Source organism: Pongo pygmaeus, chromosome 5 (assembly GCF_028885625.2).
Source record: "Pongo pygmaeus isolate AG05252 chromosome 5, NHGRI_mPonPyg2-v2.0_pri, whole genome shotgun sequence".
Classification (NCBI taxonomy): Eukaryota; Metazoa; Chordata; class Mammalia; order Primates; family Hominidae; genus Pongo; species Pongo pygmaeus.
In genome coordinates this window covers 28389935-28413187 of record NC_072378.2, presented here as the reverse complement: position 1 = coordinate 28413187, position 23253 = coordinate 28389935, and the positions used below count along the sequence as shown (strand labels likewise).

Here is a 23253-nt window from a genome sequence, read left to right as displayed (position 1 = left end):
AACTTTACTGTCCTCTTGAAAATGACATCACAAGACCTTAAGAGGAGCTAAACGGGCTGACACCTGTAGCTGAAGAGTGCCTTAACGCCGAGTACCACGGTTCCATGCGAGAGATGCCTGTTCCTTCTCTGACAAATTTGGCAGCATCACGTACCCTAAGTGAGTGACTTTCAAGAGTCAAAGGTTTTTAAGAATTATGTATAGATATATTCCTTTTAATCGTCTTCACGTATTGTATAGCTTTCTGTAATGCTCTTTCCTGGATTAATAGAAAAATCCTTTGACACTGTAGACTGCCGAATACGTTTCCCCGTGTATTCGTATGTCTTCAAAAGATACTGAGGAAATGAAGTGTTTCTCGAGTTGACATATTTTTTGAAGACAGCAGATAACTCAATAAACTCATTTTGTCAAAGTAAAATGAGATAGATTCAGTTCTAAAGGGCGCTTCCGCGGGGCTCTATGGCTTAGTTGGTTAAAGCGCCTGTCTCGTAAACAGGAGATCCTGGGTTCGACTCCCAGTGGGGCCTGATGTTTTCCAGAGAAAATAAGCTGTTTCTGAAAATTGTTTTCTTGACGAGGAACTGCGTCCTCCCACTAATTGCCAAACATTCTCAACAAACTTAACAGCGGTAGAACACAATTGGATAAATCCCAAGTTGTTTAACTGCATCCTGCTCAGATTCCTTACTTTTAAAAAGTAAATTTTTGGAGGAAGACAATGCAAATGCAAAACACTGCGAAAGAATAATGCATGTGACCCACCTCAATCAATTTCGTATGTCTTGCTTTAAACTGTGGTAAAATGTTTTTGAGCACTTACAATGTGTTACAGTTTAAAGCATGTAGATAACTGTTGTAGGCATGCAGATAAATAAAATCCCTTTAGATTCTAAAAATCTCCAGCTCTATAATTGAGTTCATAAGATAAGAAATTAATGAACAGCAAACCCATTAGTAGCTACAAACAAAAATTAGGACATTTGCAGGGCATGATTGCCTTTTTCTTTTTTTTTTTTTTTTTGAGATGGAGTCTTGCTCTGTCGCCCAGACTCCAGTGCAGTAGCTATTCTCATGCCTCAGCCTCCAGAATTGCTGGGATTACAAGCGTTCACCACCACGGCCAGCTAATTTTTGTATTTTCATTAGAGACAGGGTTTCACCATGTTGGCCCGGCTGGTCTCCAATTCCTGCCTCAAGTGATCCACCTGCCTCAGCCTCCCAAAGTGCTGGGATTACAGCTGTGAGCCACCGTGCTTGGTCTGTTTTTTTACTTTTTAATGAGAAATATTCACAATGTGGCTACTATGTTACTCTAAGTATCGTAAGTAGCAAGGTAAAATGTTGGAAAATTGTCTCTATGTTTGGACCTCACTGCTGTTCATTTTGATTGGGACCTTGTTGAACTAGGTCACATCGGCTGTATTCAAACCTCAGCTGCTCCATTTGATGGCTGACGGACCTTTAGCAAATTGCTCTAGCTCCATGGGCATCACTTTCTTTACATGTGGAATGGAAATAGTAATAAGCCTACCTAATATAGTTGATGGGAGGCCTTGTTGAGAAAGTACACAAAATATTTTAGAAGGATACTTGGCACCTAAACAAGCAATAAAGTTCACTATATTGTTGCTTTTTATAATTTTTCTTATTTATTGAACAATTAGGGACAAGTGTTTAATCCTTTTACTCTGAAACTGCCTTTGCAAACCTATGACAGTAAGAGAAATCTGACATGGCTGTGGCTGACTCCATCTTCCTTCTAGCCTCATGGGCTGGCTGTCTTCTCTCATTTCTGGGCATGGACCAAGTTAACTGTGGAGTCCTAATTGGGAAAAGGAGTCAGGCTGTCGGGACCAAGGGAAAGCAAGAACAGAAAGCAGATAAGCTATAAGTCTGCCCTTCTTCATGGTCCTGGACACATAGCCCTCTTGTACAAACAACTCACAATCTTCCTGTGCTCAACTATCACCACACATCTGCAGAGCAGCTCATTTCGACTTTGGCGTCATCAGTACTGCACAAAGCCCTCTTCAGTTTACAGCATAAACACTATTCTATAAAATCTCTAGCAAGCCTTTGTTTCTTTGCAGTCAGCTTCTCTCATGCTGATTTGGCCATTGCTTTCTTGCAACCTATTTTCATACTTTCTCTAATAAATCTGCCTTTCTAGGGTCTTTGCAGAAGTAATCAAGTTATGATGAGGTCATTCTGGATTAGGGTGGGGCATAATCTAGTGACTGGGACCTTTATTCGAAGAAAGAGAGGAAGGTTTGGACACAGAGACACAGACATACTGGGAAGATGGCCCTGTGAAGATGGAGGCAGAGATTGCAGTTACTGGCCACAAGCCAAGGATTGAGACTGCCATTGCAAAATTATAACTGAGAAAATTATTACAGTAAAAGAGATCTGACCTAACTGACTCCATCTTGCTTCTAACCTCTAAGCTGTCCTTGTTCATTCCTGGGCGTAAGCTGAAGTAACTTTGGGAGGAACTTAGTTTATAGTTTAACTTTGAAACAAGGATGATAACAGCCCTTTCCCAAAACAAACCCCCTTCCTGCCTAGGGACTAGACTGCTTTTGTAGGACTAACAAATTAGCCACAAGATTAGAAATTATGGTTTAGGAGTCATGCGGCTGGAGGCTACAAGATGCTGACACTCCCCAAATTGCTACTGGGGATAACATTACTATTCTATTGTAAAACCTAACAGACCCTACATTCAATGGATCAGCTGTACCACCAGGTCAATAAACTGGCTGATCTGATCTTGTGGCCCCCACCTAGGAACTGACTCAGCACAAGAAGACAGCTTCAACTCACTATGCTTTCATCTCTGACCCAACCAATCAGCACTCCCAACTCACTGAACCCTACCCACCAAATTATCCTTAAAAACCCCAATCCCCATGTTTTGGGGGAGACTGATTTAAGGAATAATAAAACTCCAGTCTCCTGTATTCCGCTGCATGAATTAAACTCTTTCTCTATTGCAATTCCCCTGTCTTGATAAGTTAGCTCTGTCTAGGCAGCAGGCAAGGGGAACCTGTTAGGTGGTTACAGGAACACCAACTGTGGTGATCGCTGGCAATCACCACAGTTGAAAGAGGCAAGGAAGTGTTCTTCCCAAGAGCTTTTAAAGGAGCATGACCCTGTCCACACCTTGATTTTAGACTTCTGGCTTCCAGAACTGTGAGAAAGTAATTTCCTATCACTTTAAGCCACCCAGTTTGTGGTAATTTGTTATGACAACCCTAGGAAACTAACACAAAACATTAAAACAAAATTAGTGATTTATACTAGCAAGTAAATGAAATCTATTATTTTTCCTAAATAACAGATGACATCTGGGACATTCACACCTCAGCTTAAAATTACAAACCTAGGGTATTCCACTTCCTTAGTTGTTTTACAGTAGCACAGAATCTTGGAAACCCTCTCAATTCTTTTTCTTCTTCCTAGTTTGTTTTTTACAGGCCACTACACCTGAAACAGCCATTGCAAAATTATGACAGTAAGAGAAATCTGGCATGCTGACTTCATCTTGTTTCCAGCCTCACTGGTTGGTTGTCTTTGCTCATTCCTGGGCATGGGCCAAACTAATTTTCAAAGAAATTTAGTTTATAATTTAAATGGTAATACCCCTTCCCAAAGACTAAACTATTCTTATAAAACTAATGAAAGGCCTCCAAGTTAGAGGATGAGAATGGTCTGAATTCTAAATAATTACCAGCCATTATTCTGGAGGTAATATGATTTGCAACTTCCCCAATTACTCTTGCAGATAACATCACTATTGCACAACCTACAATATGGTGATATCTTTTCAGATTTTTGCATTTCTGACAACCACGCTTCCTCACCTGGACCCGCCAACCCAACCTGTGGCCTCCACCCAGGAACTGACTCAGCATGAGAGGACAGCCTCAATTCCCTATGATTTCATCTCCAACCCAACCAAGCAGCTTGCCCCCTACCCTGGTCCCCTGCCCACCAAACTGTCTTTGAAAAATCCATAACCTCCATGCCTTCAGGGAGATGATTTGAGTACTAACGCCATCTCCCATGTGGCACGGCTGAACTCGTGTCTATTAAACTCTTTCTTTACTGCAATGTTGTGGTCTTTCTGGGTGCAGTGGACACGAAGGACCCCTTGGGAAGTTACACACCCATCCCCACAATGGTGTAACTCTGTGAAGTTCTCCCATGAATTGTCCTTGGCTGTTTGGAGACATCTAGTAGATTACACCACCATTCCATTCCCAGCAGCTAATAACTGACAGATGGGGGAAGGAGTATAAAAGTCAAGTCCCTTGACTCAGTGATCACTCTGCTATGCAATTTATATTCCAGAGCCCCTGTCTCATGGGTCAGGCCAAAGCTAGACTTTATGTGAGACCACATCTTTGTTTTGTTACTTTTCCTTCCCCATCCAGAGGATCATTTCCTCAATAAATCACATACTCATTAAGGCACATCCTTTGTCTTGGGGTATGCTTTAGCAAGTCTGACTTTGTTTCCCAGGCTGGAGTGCAGTGGTGTGATCTCAGCTCACAGCAACCTCCACCCCCCAGCCTCAAGCAATCCTCCCACCTCAGCCTCCCAAGTAACTGGGGACTATAGACGCAGGACACCATGCCCAGCCAACAAGTCCGGCCTAAAAAGACTTTCAAAGTAAATTTCTGGCCAGGCATAGTGGCTCACGCCTGTAATCTCAGCACTTTGGGAGACTGAGGCAGGCAGATCACTTGAACCTGGCAGTTCAAGACCAGCTTGGGCAACATGGCAAAAATCCCTCTCTATCAAAAATACAAAAGTTAGCCAGGCATGGTGATGCATGCCTGTGGTCCCAGGTACTGGGGAGGCTGAGGTGGGAGGATCACTTGAACCTGGGCAGGTGAAGGTTGCAGTGAGCCCACATCGCACCACTGCACTACAGCCTAGGTGATAGAGTGAGACTCTGTCTCAAATAATAATAATTTAATAAATTCCTTTTACTAATTCTCCATACTCAGTCAATTGAACAAAGTTTCCACATGGTAAAGTTCAGCCCAAGAGCTTTACACATAAGGAAGGCATTCACATTGTGCATCAGATCCTGAAAATGAAACCTTTTGAAAATCCAGTGTGGAGTATGTGAGGGGTACCAAACAAATTGGTGGTTGATTGACCTTCATTGTTATGTTATTATAACTCTGTTTTCTTTCAGTGTCTTTTTTGCTTTGAATCAGAAAAACAAATTCCATTTGAAAGTCATTACTCAGGATTTATCTTCATTATTGAATTTACAAGTGCAAGACCCTGTAAGGTATTCAATAAAGTACCTATACATTATGACTGAGTATGAGCCCTCAAGTTAGGACAATCTAGTACATGAGATACCAGCTTTAAAAAAATAAGACCTACATTGTAAATCCGTAAATTATTAGTTTCATGGATATGATGTAGAAAATAGAAATAGTGCTATTCGTCAAATAAAAAGACATATAATACGGTATTTCTATGAAATTATCCTTTAAAAATGAAGGAGAAATAAAGACTTTCTCAGAGAAACAAAAATTGAGGGAATTTGTAGTCAGAAGATCTGCCTTGTAAGAAATGATAAAAGTTCTTGAGAAAGAAGGAAACGATACAGGTCAGAAACTTGGATCTACATAAAGAAAGGAAGAGTGTTGAAGGAGAATTAGAGAAAGTAAAATAAAACATTTTAGTTTTCTTATTCTTAATTGACCTAACACGTAACAATTTGTTCAAAATAATATCAACAATGTTTCAATGATATAGCTTACAGATGCTGTGAAATGACTGACAATAATGTCCTAAGAGGCTAGAGGGAGGAACTGGGAAGACTTATTAATACCTGTGTAGTGGTATAGCGTAATTCGAAAATGGAGTTGAATTAGTTGTAAGTGGATATTGCAAATACAAGGACAACCACTAAAAATGACAAAGTAAGAAATACAGCCTGGGCACTGTTGCTCAAACCTGTAATCCCAGCACTTTGGAAGTCCAAGTTGGGAGAATCACTTGAGGCCAGGCACCACTGCACTCCAGCCTGGGTGACACAGCAAGACCCTGTCTCTAATAAATAAATACCTACATAAGAAGTACAGATGAATCCTGCTGGGCGTGGTGGCTCACGCCTGTAATCCCAGCACTTTGAGAGGCCGAGATGGGCGGATCACCTGAGAGGTAAGGAGTTAGAGACCAGCCTGGTCAACATGGTGAAACTCCACCTCTACCAAAATTACAAAAATTAGCCGGGTGTGGTGGCACGTGCCAGTAATCCCAGCTACTAGGGAGGCTGAGGGAGGAGAATCGCTTGAACTCGGGAGGCGGAGCTTTCAGTGAGCCGAGATTGCGCCACTGCACTCCAGCCTGCGTGACAGAGCGAGACTCCGTCTCAAAAAAAAAAGCCGGGCGCAGCGGCTCACGCCTGTAATTCCAGCACTTTGGGAGGCCTAGGCGGGTGGATCACGAGGTCAGGAGATCGGGACCATCCTGCCTAACACGGTGAAACCCTGTCTCTACTAAAAATACAAAAAATTAGCCGGGCGTGGTGGCGGGCGCCTGTAGTTCCAGTTGCTCGGGAAGCCTAGGCAGAACCGCTTGAACCCGGGAGGCGGAGGTTGCAGTGAGCCGAGATCGCACCACTGCACTGTCGTCTGGGACAGAGCTAGACTCCGTCTCAAAAAAAAAAAAAAAAAAAAAAAAAAGAGAGAGCGAGATAGATGAATCTACTATTAGAGCTGGAGAGACTTCAACAACCCTTAATCAGTAATTGACAGACCCAGCAGGCAGAAAATCAGTAAGGACACAGTTCAACAGAACAGCACCACCAATCAACTGTAAATAATTGACATCTATAAAATACTTCATCCAACAACATCAGAATACACATTCTTCTCAAGCTCACATTCACCAAGGTAAACTACATTCTGGACCATAAAACACATTTTAGTAATTTTAAAAGAAAGGAAATAATGCAAAATATGCTACCAAACCACAATAGAATTAAACTAGAAATCAGTAACAAAAAGATAACCAGAAAAGTCCAAAATACTTAAAGATTAAACAACATACTTCTAAATAACAGATAGGTTAAAGAAGTTTCAAAAGAAATTTTAAAAATGTTTCATAATTAAAATGAAAATACAACTTATCAATCATTTATGAGATGAAGAAAAAACAGTGTTTGGAGGGAAATTTATAGCATTGAATGTACATATTAGAAAAGAAGAAAGATCTAGAATCAATCATTTAAGGTTGCTCCTTAAGCTATTAGAAAGATAATAAATTAAACTCAAAGTAAACAGAAAAAAAGAATTAAATATTAAATCAGAAATCAATGAAATAGAAAACAGAATTAATAGAGAAAATTAACAATACTACAAGCTGGTTCTTTAAAAAAAAAATCAGTAAAATTGATAAACCTCTAGCCAGTTAACTAATAAAAAAAAGAGAGAAGACAGAAATTACTAATATCAGAAGTGAAGGAGAGGCCACTACTGAGTCCATGAACATTAAGACAATAATAAAAGAATTTTATGAACAACTCTGTGCCCACAAATTTGATAACCTAGTTGAAATAGACCAATCCCTTGAAAGAAGATATGGTCTACCAAAACTAACATGAGAAGAAATAAATAACCCAGTTAAGTTTATATCTACTAAAGAAACGGAAGCAATAGGAGAAACAGGCCCAGCTTTCACTGGTGAAATCTACCAAACATTAAAGAAAGAAATTATACCAATATTCTAAAATATCTTCCAGAAAATAAAAGCAGAGAAAATACTTCCTAACTCTTTCTATGAGGCCAGCATTACCCTAATACCAAAATCAGACGAAGACATTACAAGAAAGGAAAACTACTGACCAATATCTCTCATCAATATAGATGCAAAACTTTTCGACAAAATATTAGCAAATCTAATCCAACAAGGCATAAAAAGAATGATACACCAGAACCAATTGGGATTCATTCCAGGTATGCAAGACTTGTTCAACCTTCAAAAATCAAGGCAATTTATTACATAAAAAGGCTAAAGAAGAAAAATCATATGATTATATCAATAGGTGCAGAAAAAGCATTTGACAAAATTAAACACCAATTCATAATAAAATCTCTACTAAACTAGGAATAGAGGGGAACTTCCTCAACTTGATAAAGCACATCTACAAAAGATGCCACAACCAACACCATACTTAATTGTGAAAAACTAGTTGCTTTCCTGCTAAGATTAGGAACAATGCAAGAGTCTTCACTCTCACCATTCTTATTTAGCATTGTACTAGAAGTTTTAGCTAACGCAATAAGACGGGAAAATGACATCAAACAAAGATATACAGATTGGGAAGGAAGAAATCAACTATCTTTATTCACAGATAGCATGATTATCTATGTAGAAAATCCCAGAGTTAACAAAAACTCCTGAAACTAATATGAGACTATAGCAAGGCTGCAAGATACAAGGTTAATATACAAAAGTCCATTGTTTTCATATATGCCAGCAGTGCACAATTGGAATATGAAATTTAAAACAAAATACCATTTATGTTAGCACCAGAGAAGAAATACTTAGATATAAATCTAACAAAATATATGCCATACCTGTATGTGGTAATCTACAAAACTCCTGATGAATGAAATCAAAGGAAATATATTAATAGAGAGATATTCCCTTTGCATGGTTAAGAGGACTCAATAGTATCAAGATGTCAGTTTTTCCCAATTTAATCTATAGATACAACATAGTCCCAATCAACATCTCAGCCAGTTATTTGTGGATATTGACAAATAGATCCTAAAGCATATATGGAAAGGCAAAAGATGCAGAATAACTACACAACATTAAAGAAGAATTGAAATACTGACACTATCCCAGTTTCAAGACTCACTATAAAGCTATAACAATCAAGACAGTCGCAGTGACTCACGCCTGTAATCGTAGCACTTTGGGAGGCTGAGGCAGGTGGATCATCTGAGGTCAGGAGTTCAAGAGCAACCAGGCCAACATGGTGAAACCCCGTCTCTCCTAAAAATAAAAAAATTAGTTGGGCCTGGTGGCACACGCCTGTAATCCCAGCTACTCAGGAGGTTGAGACAGGAGAATTGCTTGAACCCGGGAGGCAGAGGTTGCAGTGAGCCGAGATGGTGCCACTGCACTCCAGCCTGGGCGACAGAGTGAGAGTCCATCTCACAAAAAAAGAAAAAAGATAAAGACAATGTGATATTGGTCAAAGAACAGATGCATAAATCAATGGAATAGAATATAGAGAGTCCAGAAATAGGCCCACACAAATATAGTCAACTGATCTTTGACAAAGGAGCACAGGCAATTCAATGGAGAAAGGATAGTACTTTCAACAAATGGGGCTGGAACAACTGGACATCTACATGCAAAAAATGAATCTAGACACCGACTTTACAGCTTTCACAAAACTTAACTCAGAATAGATCACAGACCTAAATATAAAATGCAAAACTATAAAACTCATAGAAGATAACATAGAAGAAAATCAAGGTAACCTTGAGTTTGGCAACAGCTTCTTATGTACAAGATCAAAAACATCTTCGATAAAGAAAAAGACTGATAAGTTGAACTTCATTAAAATTCAAAATATCTGCTCTGCAGAAGACAGGTAAGAGGACGAAAAGGCAAGCCACAGGCTGGGAGAAAATATTAGCAATACACATATCAGATAAAGGACTGGTATGCAAATTATACAAAGAATTTTTAAAGCTCAACAATAAGAAAACAAACAACTCAATGTAAGAAATAGGCAGATCTAAACATATATGAGATATACAGATAGCCAAGAAGCATATGAAAATATGCCCCAAATCACATATAATTATGGAATTGCAAATTAAAGCAACAATGTGATATCCCTACACACCTATTAAAATAACTAAAATTCAAGACATTGACAACACCAAATGCTGACAAGGATGTGGAACAATAAGATGGTAGCTGATGGCTGAAGACTGCCAGTGCAAGTGCCCCAAGAGAAAATGGTAGATGCTGCAAAACCTTTTCTAACCTAGACTTTAACAGTTGCATAGCATTGTGTTTACTGCATTCTATTAATGGAGGCAGTCACCAAAGTCCACGTTGGTGTAAAGAAAAGTGACATACAATATAACTTGATGGGAGGAGTTGCAAAAAAGAAAAAGTTCAGGCATGTTTTAAAACTATGAAGTCCACATCTTTATCTGAGTGATTGCACACATATATGATAACATAGAAGACAACGTATATATATATACACATTCTTTCAGTGTGTGTGTGTGTGTGTGTGTGTATATGTATAATCATTGAAAGGATTAAAATCACAGAGAATTTTTTCTTGTACAGAGCAAAAATAATCTGAACATCAATAACATTTGGAGATATTTGAGAAAGCCACACGTATCTGGAGATTAAACCATGGAGTTCTAATAACCCATAAGTCAAAGAAGAAATCACAGAGAAATTAGAAAACACTTTAAACTGAATAAAACTGAAAATACAACATATCAAAATTTGTGGGATGCAGCAAAAACAATGCTTAGTGGGATAATTTTAGCATTAAACATTTATATTAGAAAGGAAGAAATGTCTCTAATCAATGTTCTCATCTTCTACCTTAGAAACTTAGTAAAAAAGATGAGCAAATTAAATCCAAAGCAGGCAGAAGAGGAAAATAATAAAGAGTAAATGCCAATGTAATAGAAAACTGAAAAACAATAAGGAAAAACAATAACATCAAAAGCTGTTTCTTTGAAAAAATTAACAAAATTGATACATTTCTAGCCATACTCTTCAGGAAAAAAAGAGAGAGGAGACACAAATATCACAAATGAGAGTAGCCTGGGCATGGTGGCTCACAAACTAATTCCTGAGCAACATAGTGAGACCACATCTCCATATTTAAAAAATAAAAAATATATTAAAAGAGAAAAACAAAAGAAACAAATGAAGGAGTAGATATCACTAGAGCTTCTACAAATAATAAAAGGATACAAGGAAATGTTATGAATGTATTTTACCAATAACTTTGACAACATAGATGAAATGGAAAAACTCCTTGAAAGACACAAAAAGTGTATTCAAGAAGAAATAGATAACCTAAATAGCCCTACATCGATTAAATAAATTAAATCCATGCTTTATGATGTTCTTACAAAGAAACAAAATCTGGCCCAGATGACTTCAAAGTAAATTCTACCAACGTTTTAAGCAATAAATAATATCAATTTTACACAAATTATTTCAGAAAACAAAAGAGGAGGCCACACATCTGAACTCACTTATCAGGCCAGCATTACCCTAATACCAAAACCAGAGAAAGCCATACAAGGAACGAAACTGCAAACCAGTGTTCCTCATAAGAAGAAAAAAATCCTTAAAAATTCAACAAATCAAATTCAACCATTTATAAAATGATAACACATCATGATGAAGCCGGACATTCCCGGAATTAAACTCCAAGAATCCAAAGTTAGTGAAACATTCAAAGGAAAGACAAATTGGATTTTTAAAACAAAAAGATACCATTTACAAAAGCTTCAAAACTATCAAATACTTAAAGGTAAGTTAAAAAATGTGTGCAAGACCTGCATACTGAAAAACTACAAAAGATAACTGAGAGGAATTAAAGAAGACTTAAACAAATGAGAGAAATACCATTGTCACTGGGTGGAGGATAAGAAAGAGCGTAACACAGTCTACCACAAGAAGCAATAGTCCAGGATGTCAACTTACTGCATAGATTGTTTTGGTTTTTTGTTTGTTTGTTTTTGTTGTTGTTGCTTGCTTGTTTTTTTGAGACAAGGTCTCACTCTGTCACCCAGGCTGGAGTGCAGTGGCTCAATTGTGGCTCCCTGCAGCCTTGACCTCCAAACACTGTGGTTGGATATACTGAGATTGGGATTCCTCAGGTGTAGCCACGTCAGGCAATCACACTTCCAAAGTCAGCATTGCCCAGCAGGCGTTGCAATGCCATGTTTCCCTTTCACTGGAGGGCACTATTTAAGGTCCAAATACCTTCATTAAGAGGAGTACCACCCTTCATTGAGTTGTCCTTCCTGATGGTCCTTTTGTAGTTGTTGCTTGAGTTATTCATTCTAGTGCTTTAACACCGCCCCTCCCACTCTGGGTGCCTGGAAGTGATGGAGCAAATCAAGGTCATTTTACACCATAGGAACATGCCCATTGCTGCATTATCTGGGCTGTGAAGAAGGTGCCTTGGTCAGATTAGAGTCTGAATGGATATCTGAACACATGGCAGAGGTGTTTCTTCAGTATTTCAATTTTGTTCTTCTTTAATGTTGTGTAGTTATTCTGCATCTTTTGCCTTTCCATATACACTTTAGGATCTACTTGTCAATATCCACAAATAACTGACTGAGATGTTGATTGGGATTATGTTGTATCTATAGATAAAATTGGGAAAAATTGACATCTTGATACTATTGAGTCCTCTTAACCATGCAAAGAGAATATCTCTCTATTAGTATATTTCCTTTGATTTTGCCATGTTGGCCTGGCTGCTCAATTTTCCATCCACCAGTCACTGGACCATATGGCTAGCCCATTTATAACAGCCCATGAGTCTATAAATAAGTAGCAGGGAGTGGCGGTTGGAGTGGCCTGCACAGCCATCAGTACCTCACAGTGTTCAGCACATTGGGCAGACGGTCCTCATCCACTCTTAGTCAAAACGTGGCCACCCTTGGGGTGGAGGACCACTCTTCTTGCATGTGTCCTGACTTTACTCCCTCCAGAAAGAACAATTAGGGATGGGGCCACGGTCTCCTGGTTTTTGCTATGGTCGAGTGACCCTACATACCAGCAAGGGTAGAAGGGGAGAAAGGAGTGGGGGTTCAGATGTTTATGGGGTTTTTGGACACTGAGGTTTAAAAGATAAGAATCCTGATTTCTCACAAGGGTAGAGGTAAGCCGATAGCATTGGAGGGCTTCAGGAGTGACACCATGATCCATGGTAGGCAGGTGCTCATGCGCTATGGATGAGGCCCTTTGGTCCATTTCTGACGGGGCAGGAGGACCTGCCTTTGAGGAGGATCTTGTCTCGTAAAAGCCTCCAAGGTCACTGGGATGGGACCATGTTGTCCACATCTTGTCGGGGAGCAGGATCCTATTTCTACCTGTCTATTGCCTTCCCACGCAAAACAGTTATGACTTCATGGACAGTTTTCTAGAGGGGTCTTCCTCTTGGGGAAGCCTCCTGCAGTAGGGAATACAGCCCTCTTGTTCCATCAACGCAAACTAAGAATGGGATAGGTTTATCTCGATCCCTGTCCTGCTGGTTCTGTCATTGGGTGAAGGCAAAACTAAAGCTGCAACACCAGGGTTATGGTCAGTTTTCTCAAACTGCACCAGTCGGGTGACATTGAGTTTGCACTCCCCGTCACCAAACAGACGCATCAACCAGGCTGCATGAGACTCCCCAGAGTTAGAGAAGATGTAACAGCAGAATCAGAGATCAGTGATGCAGCCATGAGCCAAACAATGTGGCAAGGAATGGATTCTTCCCTAGAACCTCCAGAAGGAAAGCAGCTCTGCCTATAGCTCCCTAAGACCCATTTTAAACTTCTGACCCCCCAAAATTTAAGATAATGCATTTGTGTTATTTTAAGCCACTAAATTCATGGTAATTTTCAAAAGCTGCCATAGGCAACTAATACAGATTTATGGTATTTGGTGTAGATTGTGGTATTGTATGATACTGCAGTCAGCGCATTAAAATAGCATCTAGCTCACAAAGGAAGTTGGTAGGGTTCTTGAGGGACTGCAGCCTCATTTTTCAGTCGTGTTGTCTGTCAGTGATCCAGGAATCCAGATTTCATACCGAAAACTTTAATGGGTGGGATATTTCTTTCTCAAGCAGAAGTATATCGAAACTACAAAATCACCATGCCCTCTCTGAGGTTCAAGCTCGGGACCTTCAGATTATGAGACTGATGTGCTGCCTCCAGGGCTAAGAAGGCACTCCTAACTGTCTTAGCAAATCCATTAATTATACTCTTTCAAGTTTATGTGAACTTTCTGAAAAGTTAGGTTTTCAAAATAGAGTGTAAAATGACAATGTGTGCTATGCCATGTGTTTACTGTCCTTCCAAGTATGTCGTATGACTTACAAAAATCATCTCGGGACTTTCCCCTTGATTAAATAAATGTACAACACAGTGGATTTTCCCACTGTGCCTTAAACACCACTTTCTCCTGGGAGATGTTAGACTTCATTAGATTGCACACTACTCCCCAGCACAACATGTGTAAAGATGTAACTAGAAGGTGACATACAGACGCAAGGGGACTGAGCTGGGTCCACAGCCTGAAGAGTCCCAGCCAGAAGCAATGACAGACACAGAAAGCAGATAAGCTCTAATGAGATCATAGCTGCAGGCTTACCTGGGTCTGAAGCTACACCTCCTTGCCTGCCAAAGTTCTCCTTAAAACCAATGTCCCTAACCATGTCACCTGAAGGATCTTTACGAGTCTAGAGCCCCAGAATAGCGTAAATAGAGGTGAGACAAGGGGGAAGAGATGAGGTGAAACGACTGAGAAGGGAGAAACAATATACAAGGTAAAGCGATCTGACAAAGCGAAAATTGTCCGACGTTTGAAATTGTAGGGTTGAGGTGTAAATTTTCCATGTGCCATCTTAATTTAGGAAAAATAATTCACTCTACTGTCTTGTAAATATGTTACTTTAAAAACTTCATTAACTGTAAAACGAGATATCTCACTGTCATTCATGAGACTGAGCACTTGATATAAAAAGTTGTTCAGTAAATGCTAATAAGTGATACCAATACTGATAGTAAACTTTACTGAGTGCTTATTATGAGCCAGGTGCTGTTTTAAGCAATTTACGTGCATTTGCTAAAAATAAAAATTCTGCTATAGTTTTTTAACTCTTTTATTTCTATAGGTTTTGGGGAGAACGGTGGTGTTTGGTTACGTGAGTAGGTTATTTAGAAGTGATTTCTGAGACTTTGGTGCATCTGTCACCAGAGCAGTGTACATTGTACCCGATGTGTATGTAGTCTTTTATCACTCACCCCCTCCCACCCTTTCCCCCGAGTGCCCAAAATCCATTGCATCAAAACATTCTGCTATAATTTTTAAAGGCAAGTTTTATTGTCTCGGTTTTACATATGAGGAAAGTGAGATCCAGTGAGCTTAAGTGACTTACCAATGACCCTGCAGCTATTAAGTGGAGCTGCTGGCATTTGAAATAGTCCAACTGGGGCTCGTTTAAAAAGGGTCAGCATCTAATGGGACAGGTGGGACTAAATAAGAAGATGAGCGGCGTTGGGGCTGCAACAGGGAAGAAGAGGTTGGAGTGCCAGCCCAGACGGCGTTTGTGGGGTTGGAGCGAGCAGGCGACACATCCTCTTAGGGTCCGGAGAGGATGTGATGTTCCGCACCAAATACAAACTGGTCCTCGTCTTGAACTTTAAAAACTAAGGTCATGAACACATTCAGCAAAAAAAGCAGGTCTGTTTGCATAGTTCTTTCCACCTCTTTCACAAGAGGGAATCACGCGCAGATACGCAAACAAAGACGCGAGTTCCGGGTGGATTGGGATGAGATCTCCTCTGTTTTCTGGTTGCAGACATCAAAAATAACATCTTGCTCCAGACCCCCAAACGCAGCTGACAAACTGGAGACTCGATCTCAGAGTCCTCAGAGTCCCCGTGCTGCGTCGGCCTAGGCGTGGGATTTCTGATCATGTTCTTAAGAACCGATTCTCTTGGGATTTGTTGGATATTAGGTACTGGCTTCCTGTCCCTTTACTCTCAGGTATTAGAAACAGCATGGGAAGCAAACGCAAATCTCAGCTGCAGGACAAAGGACTGGGACTAGGAACCTATTTGCAGATTTTATCGGTGGTTGAGACCGCTACGGAATCATTTGAGTAGAAATGCTCTGAGAAAAAAAATAGTAATACGCAGAATAATCTTGTGTCTTTTAAATCATTAAGATGAGTCCCACAGTTGTATCAGCGTGGTATCGTGACCAAGTGGTCTAAGGCGCTGGATTAAGGCTCCAATCTCTCCGGGGGCGCGGGTTCGAATCCCACCGCTGCCAGATTTATTGCAAAATCACGAGGGATATCTTAAAGCTCATTGAGGTTTGCAAGAAAAACATTTGCCACTGCGAGCGCAAGGTAGGTGTTTAATCCTGAAAACGGTAGGTTGAAAACCAAATAGTAGCTGCAAAATCAGACTGCCATCAGTTATATTTAAGACCTCTTCTCCAAGGGAGTATGTTCTTTTTTATGTTTTAAAAATGCTCATACAAAAAGTACAACTCACATGATTCAAAATTACAAAAATTCAAGAATACATACATAATGACAGTCTATTTGTGCCCCCACCCCATCCTGCCGGACACCCAATTCTGGACCCTCAGGCAACCAACCATATTAAAATCTGGAGTTCTATTCAAGGCATATTCTTTGTATATACAAGCCAATAGAAACACTATTGTTTTTTCACTATAAATATGCTTTCCAAACCCATTCTATTACACCTTGCCTTTTTCACTTTATGTATGTTGCAGCAATTTCCATGTCAATAAAGAAGGAGCCTCTTCCCTCTTTGTTTTGTCTGCATAGCATTCAGTTTTATAAATGTATCTGAATTTATTTCAGCAGCCATTTTTAACAACATAAATAACGTTGCAATAAATTAACTTGTATATCCGCATTTAATAAGTGCCTGGGATTAGAAAACTTTCTAAGAGTGCAATCGCTAAATCAAATCATATGTATGTGATGATGATTTTGGTGGCTCTTGCCTTATTCTCCTTCCCTAAATATTACTAATTTATTCTCCTATAGGGCCCAGAAAGGACCTGTTTCCTCAACACCCTGACCAGCACAGAACATTGTAATAATGACAATTATCAGTCATTTAGCTCCAACTAAGCCCCAGATATTGTCATAAATTCTTTACATATATTGAGTCATATAATAATCTCAATAATATATAAGGATGTTCATATAATCCACATTTTACAGAAAAGAAAATTGGAGTTGTGACCAATTAATCACATAATCACAGTCGTCTAAATCACATAGATTATAGATGGAGGAATAAGAATGTCAGTGCCTGTGATTGAATGAAAAATGCCCCAAAAGATATCCACGCTCTAATTCCTGGAATCTCTGAATATTACCTTATTTTACACAGACCCCCAAAAGGGGGGTCTTCAGAGAAGAAGTTAAAGATGAGGAAATTATCCTGGATTATCCAAGTGGAGCTCAAATACCATCACAAGTGCCCTTAATAGGGAGAGGCACAGGGAGATTATACAGTTACAGAAGAGGAGAAGGCAATGTCACCACACGGACACAGATAGGAGTGATGCCACCACCAGCCAAGGAATGCGGGCAGCCACCAGAGGCTGGGAAAAGGTAAGGACATATTCTTCCCTAGAGCCTCTGGAGGGAGCATAGGCCGGCCAACACTTTGATTTCAGACCAGTGATACTGATTTTGGACTTTTGGCCTCCAGAACTGTGAGAAAAGAAGTCACTTATTTCAGGCCATCAAGCTTGTGGTACTGTAATTTCTTACAGAAGCTACAGAAAACTAATTCAACATCTTTAAGTGCTATTCGGCAACACTACCACAAACAACTGTTTTTGTTTTGCTGTTGTTTGCCAATCTGATATGTTAAAGACATTTTCTCACTGTATTTCTATAGTTTCATTTTTTAAACTTCTTTTACTTCTTACTTCTATATTGCTTTTATTATTAAATTGGTTGCACCAACTGGGGACAACAGATTTTGTTGTGTCTGCTATCAATCTTATCTCAGGCAACAGATAGAAATGAAGAAAATTAACTCTTTAAAACACAAGTTACAAATATTTTCCCCCCAGCTTTACTTGATGTTTTGTCACTTTGTTTATGCCTTTTTTGAGGGGATAAGGGTACATCCCAGTGGAATTTTTAAAATGTTGTTTAATGCAGTGAATTACGTTAAACTCTCATTGTCTCTGAATTTTATGTAAAAAATTAGTTTTCTGTACCAAAGTTATATAAAATTTCTGTCTTGGTATTTCTAGTAATTATAACTGTGGATTTGTTTCATTCTTTACTTTTACAATTTGCTTGTATTTGGAATTTATTTTAGTCTCATAGCTTTAAGTTTTTCTTTTCCTAAGTGGCTGTCCAATTAGCCCAACACATGTTTTGAATAATCTGCCTATTTCTATTGATTTAAGTTGCCAATGATTACAGTCTTAACCATTTTTTCCCTCAACTTTTGGGTGTTTCCATTGGAGAAAAAAAACTATTTGGGTGGTCTAACAATGGTTTGTTCACTCTCTCATAATACCTGAGCATGTCATTTATGCAAGGCATACATTGACAGAAGATTCAAGTGTGGGAATTCAGTGTGTCTGTTGTTTACTATTCTATTTATGAAGCAGCAGAGTTAGCCTCAAACATATTAGCAATCCCTGTTAATGTTTTTATAAATACAAATATTTGTTATTTTTAATTTTCTAAAAGTAATACAAGTTGTAACTAATTTAAGCTTTTATTATTAAATTAGTTGCACTGACTGGTGACAACAGATTTTATTGTGTCTGCTGTCAACCTCATTTCAGGCATAGATAGAAATTAAGGTAAATTCCTTTATTTTTAAAATCTAATAAATGTAATCCTTTATTAAAATTGTGTCTGTGGAAGATTCAAAGTAATCTACAAACTATTAGAATTAAGAATTAAATTTAATAAGGTCTTTATACAGGGTAAATATAAAAATGAATTGTACTTTTAAACACCAGCTGTAAAGAAGGGCTGGGCGCGGTGGCTCACGCCTGTAATCCTAGCACTATGGGAGGCCAAGGCGGGCGGATCATTTGAGGTCAGGAGTTCGAGACCGGCCTGGGCAGCATGGTGAAACTCCGTCTGTACCAAAAAATACAAAAAAATTAGCTGGGCTTGGTGGCACGCGCCTGTAATCCCAGCTACTCGGGAGGCTGAGGCACAAGAATCGCTTGAACCTGGGAGGTGGAGGTTGTAGTGAGCCAAGATCGCGCTATTGCACTCCAGCCTGGGTGACAGAGTGAGACGTTGTCTCCAAAAAAAAAAAAAAAAAAAAAAAAAGGTAGAAATAAAAATTTTAAAGTATAATTTATAATAACATAAACATCAAATTTATAGGAATAAATTTAATAAAAGAATAAATGGAATGTTATGCCATATGTATGGATTAAAAGTTTATCAGTTCTCCCTAAAATTTATCTAGCAATCCAAAGGAATTCCCATCTAAATCCCAGGATAATTTTCCTTATTGCTTTTGTGGCAAAGAAATGAAGGTGATTTCTGATTTTCACCCTGAGTTCTGTAATTATAAATCTTGGTAGAAACTTCAGAATTAATTGCTCAAATAATTCATTTTGGAAACAAGATTGAGATTCCAGAGAACGTTCGGGAGTTTCCTTTAATCAGCTCTAAATGTATTAACCTTTCCTAACCCAGAGACACATTCAAACCGATTCCCCTGTCTTGCCAAGTGCAGCCCAGAGAAGTAAGATATTATAAAATAGAACCTGACTGGTCCTGAGAGCGAGCTGAGATCAAGTCTAAAGAAAAATAAGCCCAGAAGACAATCTCTAGAGCGATGCTCACATTGGGAAGGGGTTGACACTCCGGTCCTCTGCCCTCCAAATAGCTGCCTCCTGAGTGCAAATGACTGTCAGAACACCATACGCCCAACTCGGTAGCCTACGAGTCTCTTGTGGAGTTCTTTTGTTAGAGGTTTCCCTTAGGACATTGGAACGACGAATCATTAAAATGATAAAGAATAGTACCTGCAAAATTTAATTTTAGGAAACTTTATCACATTTGGACAAAGTGAGTAGCCTTGACTTTTACTTGTGGTTATCCTTGGACTAATTGAAGTATTAATGGTCCTAATATTTAAGCTGCCCGAAAATTTTTTCGTTTGTATTAGTTCCGCAGTGCATCTAAGTAAGCAAAACGTATTTTTGGAGTTTGCCCTCTTTCTCACGGCAAACTGTTGCAGAGTGTAGAGACGCTGTGTCAAGAATCTTTTACTTAAAAGCAGGAATAGAGTCAAGCGGCAACTTCTCCACACAAGTGGGCTCTATGGCTTAGTTGGTTAAAGCGCCTGTCTTGTAAACAGGAAATCCTGGGTTCGAATCCCAGTAGGGCCTTAAGGTTTTCATTTTCACTCGAAAGCCAGTTCTTCATTAACCTCTACTATACCTAAATTTTCCACTGTATTCACTATACTGCAAGTTCTAATGCAATTATATGTTATGTGAAGGCAAAATTCCCAGGCTCAAAGAAGAAAATGAGAACTTTGAAGTTTTGAATTAAATTCTGGCAGCAGATCCTTTTTTCCAACAAATATTTATTGAGCTTCTCTGTGTATGCACAGATTCAAAACCTATGTAGATGTAGATTATGTCATCCCTAGAATCCAATAATGTCCAGCTCTATAGCTGATTTCAGAAGAGTTCATATAAATTAATACACTACCATAAATTAATAAGTCTACCATAAAACAGATGGGAAATTAGCATATTTACGGGGTCCTACTTGCCTTTTGAAGAGACCAGGAGGAAAATAATTTTTAAAACCCTGTTAACCCTCTTATAAAATGAACTAGGAACACTTTATAGTGACAGCCAGTTAGAAGCTATATTTGCCAGAGGCTGGTGCATCTCTGGGGCTGGAACAAAAGTGCTGAAGGAATAGAGCAAATCAAAGAAAATTTTCAAACATTCAAAGCTAATAAGGGCCAACCTTACTTGATTAGTTTCATTTGCATGTGTTTGCATATCTCATTATTTTGACCACTAATTCAACACAGATGTATTGACTGCCTTCTATGTGCAAAGTACTGCTCCAAGTGCCAGGGGTAGGGCAGTTTAATAAATGCCAACCCCTCACCATCTCTCCACCCTAACAAAATCTTACCCTCATGGACCTTATTATCTAGAAGAGTATGGAAGATAATGAATAGATTAAAACACAAAATAAATATTATGTCAGATTGTGGTGAATTCTATGGAGAAAAATTAAGCAAACAAAGAAGATGAGGAGTGTATGAGTAGAAACCAAGATTTCTCTGCCCTTCTTATAAGGCACTAGCAGACCTGTTTTTTGTTTTCCTTTATCTTTTATGAGAAGTGATCATAGGATGACTCTGATCGCCATGTTATTCTAACAACCCTAGGTAACATCCTTAAATAGTTAAATGACTTTCAACTTTACCTTTGCTGCACCCTATTACATGCTGCCTGTCATTAGATCCTGACCCTGGACAGGGATCCATTCGAAGTCATATCAGAATGTCTGGGTACTTCCCTCAGCTGTCCTCTTTAATAACTATGTAGTTTTGGCAAACTACATAACTTCACTGGGCTTCACTTCCCTTGTTTGTTTAATGATAATGGAATTGTTATAAGAATGTTTTAAAGAATAAATACAAATAAATTACCTTTTAACAAAAATGCTTTCAATAAGGGTCAGCATTATTATTATTTGAACAAACTTTGTTGGGGCCAAGTGTTTCATTCTTTAAATGAAAAGAATGAAACCACACTTTAAGCTCTTATTTCATTTTATGATAAAAATCCCAAAGCTTAACAATTTACTAACTTCTACTAGCAAGTAAACAAAATCATTTTTTTCTATTCATATATGTACAGAAAAAATACAGAATTTTAAAATAATTAGGGAAATAGATCAACAGTTAAATAAAATATTTAAGAGAGTGCATAAAAATGTTAGCTAGCCTCATATATTCTAATTGAGGTAGCAAACATATATAGAAATTTACACAATAATAAAATTCAGGATCATCATTATTAAATTACATGCCTAAAAGCTCTTCTCTGAATTAAATTATGCTATGCACAAAAAATTTGGTTCATAAATATGCATTTTGGTGCATTCAGTGTGCTTTTGATTATGGCCACCAAGTATTTGGATATGTAGAAACACCTCAAAGCATTTCTAAGTTTAGCAATATATCTATTTAACAGATAGAATTATGCTTCTGTTTTGTTTGCTTTTTGTGAAATTTCTGAATCTCAAACTGCTATCAAAAGACTACATCTGGTTAATAAATTATTTGTAGAATACAAAAACAATGAAGAAAACATCAAACAACTATCATTGACAGTGGAACACTGTGTATTCAGAAAATAATTGTAGCACATCATAATGTAACAGATTCTGGCTGCATATGATCATAGTGGCCAATTTCAGAATTTTTATTTATTCAAAAATACAGTAGACAATCCACACATGATTTTGCAACTGTTTTCTTTTTTTTGTACTTTTTTTTGTTTTTTTTTTTTAGTAGAGATGGGGTCTCACAGTGTTAGCCAGGATGGTCTCAATCTCCTGACCTCGTGATCCACCCGCCTCAGCCTCCCAAAGTGCTGGGATTACAGGCGTGAGCCACTGAGCCCGGCCACAACTGTTTTCTTATACAGTTGTAATGATGTTTACATACAACGGAATAGTTGACCTAACATATTTTAAAAGTTGCATCCGATAGTCTCAATACTTCAAAACTTACTGATAATCACAAAATATTTGCCCCAAAACTAGATATATGCTGGAACTTGCTGAAAAAGTAACCAAAATAATAGGCCTTGGGAGCAAACGGTTTTCTTATACATCACCTATTAAAAAGATTCTCCTATCAGCATCCCAGGATGGAACTCATACTGTGACGAAAGAATATATCTGTGTTACAAATCTGTAAAACAACTTCATTGAAGGAAGTAGAGTAGAAAGCTGCTGAACTAAGTAACTTTGGAAATATAGTAGAGTCTGCAAGACTAAAGTCAAAGAGAACTGTATATAACATTGTACTCTAGTTGATTAAGTCATTTACCAGGGGAGTATGAATTAAAAATTCTGAAACCCCTCTACATGGGTCCTGGAATTGAACAATTAAATAAATGAATGCTAGATGGTGAGAGCCAGGCTTCTCACTTTGGGAGTGAAATTTTATAGACAAGCAAGGGAAGAAGGCTAGAATGATCCAGGTGGTAATGGATTAGAATTGGAAATATCAGTATGAACTCAAATTTAGCTTAATATAGATACAAATGGATATATATATTTATAGATATTTGTATGTATATAATATGTATATATATTGTGTATGTACACATAAAACACACATGCATGTATTTTGTTGGTCTGTCAGCTGAGAGGGCCTAAAG

The 23253-nt window shown here is 38.5% G+C and overlaps 1 long non-coding RNA gene and 2 other non-coding genes across 3 annotated transcripts; all 3 read left to right on the top strand.

Annotated features, from left to right (window-relative positions):
* The first annotated feature begins 17 nt into the window (after nucleotides 1-17).
* Nucleotides 18-4119, top strand: LOC134739701 (uncharacterized). Its single transcript, XR_010126614.1, has 2 exons — nucleotides 18-159; nucleotides 3837-4119. It is a non-coding gene; the product is annotated as an uncharacterized LOC134739701 (long non-coding RNA).
* TRNAT-CGU (transfer RNA threonine (anticodon CGU)) lies at nucleotides 457-530 on the top strand. Its single transcript has one exon. It is a non-coding gene; the product is annotated as a tRNA-Thr (tRNA).
* Nucleotides 4120-20143: 16024 nt separating the features above from the next.
* On the top strand, nucleotides 20144-20217 carry TRNAT-UGU (transfer RNA threonine (anticodon UGU)). Its single transcript has one exon. It is a non-coding gene; the product is annotated as a tRNA-Thr (tRNA).
* Nucleotides 20218-23253: the final 3036 nt, after the last annotated feature.